Here is a 6,000-nt window from a genome sequence, read left to right on the forward strand (position 1 = left end):
ACAAAAGAAATGGGGGGAAAGGAGTGCATTTTAAGAACACAGGAAAGAAAGGAAAAGGAGCAACACAGGAAAGAAATTCTGTGAAGAACTGAGGTACACTACCATTTAGAAAGAAAACTTTTTGTTTCTTTGATTTCCTTCCTGGATGACAAAGTTGAACGTGAAGCAGTCACTGTCAACAGAAGGAATAATCCTTTGAAGCCTATATTATTTTGAGATTAATGAGCTGAAAAACAAGCCTTCTTAAAGGCACCATATTTTCTATGCATGATAATGCATGATTAATAGATTTGCTTCCTTTGTAGTTTTTATACAATAGTAAAAAAGCTACTTTTGAATTCATAACATACCCTCAGTGCCTTGACCACTTGCTGCAATTATGACTTACGGCATGACGAGCTCATTTGGAAATTATTGGGTTGTAATTATATCACTCCATCAATTAACAGTATACATATTTATATTCTCCTATAACTGTAATAAAATCTATAAATATTCCAAATAAGTGATAAACAGCTTTTAGTGGAACTTATCAGGTCCTGAATTTTCATAATTTAGTTAACTCTCTATTCACTGAATAATGGTGTGCCTATTTTCTCAATATTTGAAAGAGATTTTTCAATTCTATGCTTGCTAACCACTTTACTCTGCTGCTTCTGGATCACCTATTAGTGTATATTTAGAGACTGAAAACTAATTTTCATATTAAATATCACCAGGAAAATTATGGAGGAACATCTGTGCTTCTTCCTTCCTTTACGACCCCCCCCCAAAACATATACAAACTACAGAATGCATTTCAAGCAACATATACATGAATTCTGTTCTTTCCACAGAACTGTCTCCCTATATAAGCAAAAATAATTGTGAGTTAACTAACCTATAAAAGCCATAAGCATTTTCATCTTTATAAACAACCATTTTTCAAAACAACTTTCAAATTTTCCAGCAGAGTACACTAAAAAGGCTATTATATTATCTTTCCTCAAAGGCACCAAGTAGATGATTCTGTTCTGAAATAGTTAGAAGTCATATTCTAACACAAGCCTCCTGACAGACTAAATATTGTGCTCACTAAACTATACAAATCTGTGATACACGTGAAGATTTGTTGGTGTCACAGCACAGCAGGATACTTGTGGGAAACCCCAAGTTAAAGAACCAATGTTGGAGAAGTATTTCTCATCGTAGGGTTAACAAATACATCTGGAACCATAGACTTCTGGAGCTGGGAGACTCCTCAGGGATCAGTCTAAACCTTTGATTTCAGGGTGAGGAAACAAAGGGTCAGAAAACTTCAGGATTTGCCTTACAGTTCATTGGTGAGCGAATGAAGGAAGAGCATCCACTCACACTAGCTTCTATATGTATGAACTGTCTTCTTTGCCTTTTACTCAATTTTATTCAAGCCTTTATGCAGGGAGGGGCATTAGCAGGAATATTTATCTTTAATATGAAGGTAGACAAGCTTTTCGTGGACTGACATGAGAAGAACAGACCAGAAATAAAAAGACAGAAGAGCTGCCAAACAAGACCACTTTCTTTCAGCGTGGGGATCAGTTACAAAATGCCCTAGTGATAACTGTGTTCCAAATACTTTGCTTAAGCGCGCTGTTGTCTTCTTATAACTGGGGACTTAGTTTTCATCAATTGTTCCATCCTTGTGCGCTTCCTTTCGCACTTACTGTGATATTAATACTTGACATTTCCTTAGAGACACAACTTTATATTTCTAGAGTCATTTGGCTTGGTTCCTCAGAAAATTTAAGCTACAGCATTAAGAGATTCTCTGACTCATTTGCCTGCCATCAGTTAGAATTACTACTGACTACAGCTTGTTATCAAAGCAATATTGAAATCATATTTGTTTAGAACAATAAAACAGTACAATTAAGAAATATATAAAATAACATTCATTTCCATTCTGTAAGTGGGCATGTCTCCTGGCATTAAAATACATTTACAACGTGTTAACGATCTGAACTCTCCTTTTCTTTAAATCATGCGTGACAGCTCTACATTAAAAAAAAATGTAATTTTAAACGAGATACTCTTATGTAGGTAAATTGAGTATTTTAATAGAAATTTGAATACTAATATATAAAGCTTAATACTTCATATAGGCAACGATAGCTAACGTGATGCAACTAATGAAGAACACACACGCTTACTGAATAATACTCATTATTTTATATCACTGGGGAATAAAGCCCATTTAACTTAAGTTTACAAATTTAAATGCCAGTAATTTAAAATTATAATAATTTTGGATGCAGTCTTCTTAAACAGAGTATATGGAACATGGTTTAAGGTCTTATTACTGACTCAGTATTACTATTGTTACTGTCAACTCTAGTCATTGAACATGATATACTATAGGAATCCCTTTAAGACACACACAATGCACACATCAGGATATGTGCCCTGAAGTTAAATGGCCACAGACTCTATGCTTTGTGAGGTCTTAGGAATGATTTTTGAGGACTTTCTGCCATCATATTACTTTTTCTTGCTTCTATAGTATAGCTAGCAGAGTCCTACCACTAAAAATAAATGTAGCTATTTCTAATCTGCTATGAATAGGGGTATACTTGATACATATGTCTCTGAAAATAAGTGGAAATTAAGAGGATAAAGGTTCTGAGTAAGAACCTGAAGGGCTCTCTTAGGAATAAAATACATGAGGGAGGTGAAGCACTGAAGAGGCCGTGAAATAGAAATGAGCTTATGTGAGTCCCAGCAGCAAGAGTACCACTAACAGCAGTACCTACTGTAGTGCCTCCACTCATTAAATGAGAGATTGGGATCCGGTCGTCTCTCAAGTTTCCTCTGCTCTCACATTCTATGGTTCTAACCTTTAGAGCGTGGGCTCAGGCACTAACTTTGGCTGCTTGAGATTCTGTTTACCTTTTCTCCCCCTTAAGGCTCTATAACTGCCTAGTTTGTACACCACAGAGGTGAAACAACTCGATGATGAGTGACTGCAAGCCTAGTGGCATGCTTCCTCCAAACCAACTGTACAGATGCATGCTGTGACTAGTAAAGCCCATGCCACTGGAATGCACCATTTCAGATTCTCTGCTAGTTAGAAGCATTATTACACAAGTTAGAGATCACAGTCTACTGATTTCAAGTTCTGTGTTGTGACAGTTCGTGCCATACTCTATGGGCATCCACAGGACTCAAATGCAAGTATACTAGGATATAAATGTTAAAAAAGAGATTTTTCAATTCTATGCTTGCTAACCACTTTACTCTGCTGCTTCTGGATCACCTATTAGTGTATATTTAGAGACTGAAAACTAATTTTCATATTAAATATCACCAGGAAAATTATGGAGGAACATCTGTGCTTCTTCCTTCCTTTACCCCCCCCCCCAACACATATACAAACTACAGAATGCATTTCAAGCAACATATACATGAATTCTGTTCTTTCCACAGAACTGTCTCCCTATATAAGCAAAAATAATTGTGAGTTAACTAACCTATAAAAGCCATAAGCATTTTCATCTTTATAAACAACCATTTTTCAAAACAACTTTCAAATTTTCCAGCAGAGTACACTAAAAAGGCTATTATATTATCTTTCCTCAAAGGCACCAAGTAGATGATTCTGTTCTGAAATAGTTAGAAGTCATATTCTAACACAAGCCTCCTGACAGACTAAATATTGTGCTCACTAAACTATACAAATCTGTGATACACGTGAAGATTTGTTGGTGTCACAGCACAGCAGGATACTTGTGGGAAACCCCAAGTTAAAGAACCAATGTTGGAGAAGTATTTCTCATCGTAGGGTTAACAAATACATCTGGAACCATAGACTTCTGGAGCTGGGAGACTCCTCAGGGATCAGTCTAAACCTTTGATTTCAGGGTGAGGAAACAAAGGGTCAGAAAACTTCAGGATTTGCCTTACAGTTCATTGGTGAGCGAATGAAGGAAGAGCATCCACTCACACTAGCTTCTATATGTATGAACTGTCTTCTTTGCCTTTTACTCAATTTTATTCAAGCCTTTATGCAGGGAGGGGCATTAGCAGGAATATTTATCTTTAATATGAAGGTAGACAAGCTTTTCGTGGACTGACATGAGAAGAACAGACCAGAAATAAAAAGACAGAAGAGCTGCCAAACAAGACCACTTTCTTTCAGCGTGGGGATCAGTTACAAAATGCCCTAGTGATAACTGTGTTCCAAATACTTTGCTTAAGCGCGCTGTTGTCTTCTTATAACTGGGGACTTAGTTTTCATCAATTGTTCCATCCTTGTGCGCTTCCTTTCGCACTTACTGTGATATTAATACTTGACATTTCCTTAGAGACACAACTTTATATTTCTAGAGTCATTTGGCTTGGTTCCTCAGAAAATTTAAGCTACAGCATTAAGAGATTCTCTGACTCATTTGCCTGCCATCAGTTAGAATTACTACTGACTACAGCTTGTTATCAAAGCAATATTGAAATCATATTTGTTTAGAACAATAAAACAGTACAATTAAGAAATATATAAAATAACATTCATTTCCATTCTGTAAGTGGGCATGTCTCCTGGCATTAAAATACATTTACAACGTGTTAACGATCTGAACTCTCCTTTTCTTTAAATCATGCGTGACAGCTCTACATTAAAAAAAAATGTAATTTTAAACGAGATACTCTTATGTAGGTAAATTGAGTATTTTAATAGAAATTTGAATACTAATATATAAAGCTTAATACTTCATATAGGCAACGATAGCTAACGTGATGCAACTAATGAAGAACACACACGCTTACTGAATAATACTCATTATTTTATATCACTGGGGAATAAAGCCCATTTAACTTAAGTTTACAAATTTAAATGCCAGTAATTTAAAATTATAATAATTTTGGATGCAGTCTTCTTAAACAGAGTATATGGAACATGGTTTAAGGTCTTATTACTGACTCAGTATTACTATTGTTACTGTCAACTCTAGTCATTGAACATGATATACTATAGGAATCCCTTTAAGACACACACAATGCACACATCAGGATATGTGCCCTGAAGTTAAATGGCCACAGACTCTATGCTTTGTGAGGTCTTAGGAATGATTTTTGAGGACTTTCTGCCATCATATTACTTTTTCTTGCTTCTATAGTATAGCTAGCAGAGTCCTACCACTAAAAATAAATGTAGCTATTTCTAATCTGCTATGAATAGGGGTATACTTGATACATATGTCTCTGAAAATAAGTGGAAATTAAGAGGATAAAGGTTCTGAGTAAGAACCTGAAGGGCTCTCTTAGGAATAAAATACATGAGGGAGGTGAAGCACTGAAGAGGCCGTGAAATAGAAATGAGCTTATGTGAGTCCCAGCAGCAAGAGTACCACTAACAGCAGTACCTACTGTAGTGCCTCCACTCATTAAATGAGAGATTGGGATCCGGTCATCTCTCAAGTTTCCTCTGCTCTCACATTCTATGGTTCTAACCTTTAGAGCGTGGGCTCAGGCACTAACTTTGGCTGCTTGAGATTCTGTTTACCTTTTCTCCCCCTTAAGGCTCTATAACTGCCTAGTTTGTACACCACAGAGGTAAAACAACTCGATGATGAGTGACTGCAAGCCTAGTGGCATGCTTCCTCCAAACCAACTGTACAGATGCATGCTGTGACTAGTAAAGCCCATGCCACTGGAACGCACCATTTCAGATTCTCTGCTAGTTAGAAGCATTATTACACAAGTTAGAGATCACAGTCTACTGATTTCAAGTTCTGTGTTGTGACAGTTCGTGCCATACTCTATGGGCATCCACAGGACTCAAATGCAAGTATACTAGGATATAAATGTTAAAAAAAAACCCTTAACAAATTACCTCATAAAATGTTCTTAACTAAGAACAGTACAGTATCTGATATTTCAACTCAAAAAGGATCTAATAAATAGATTTTTAAAAATTAAGTTTTGCATTAATTTCTATTTCTAGGTGGTTGGTTTCTCCCAGGCAGGTGAAAAGATCCCAGGCTCTAC

At 36.3% G+C, this 6,000-nt stretch overlaps 1 protein-coding gene across 1 annotated transcript in view; it reads right to left on the reverse strand.

Annotated features, from left to right (window-relative positions):
- Nucleotides 1-6,000, reverse strand: part of TBC1D5 (TBC1 domain family member 5) — a 373,122-nt gene that overhangs the window by 64,214 nt on the left and 302,908 nt on the right. The gene's annotated exons all lie outside the window — the stretch shown is intronic.

Source organism: Pteropus vampyrus, unplaced genomic scaffold (assembly GCF_000151845.1).
Source record: "Pteropus vampyrus isolate Shadow unplaced genomic scaffold, Pvam_2.0 Scaffold1, whole genome shotgun sequence".
Classification (NCBI taxonomy): domain Eukaryota; kingdom Metazoa; phylum Chordata; class Mammalia; order Chiroptera; family Pteropodidae; genus Pteropus; species Pteropus vampyrus.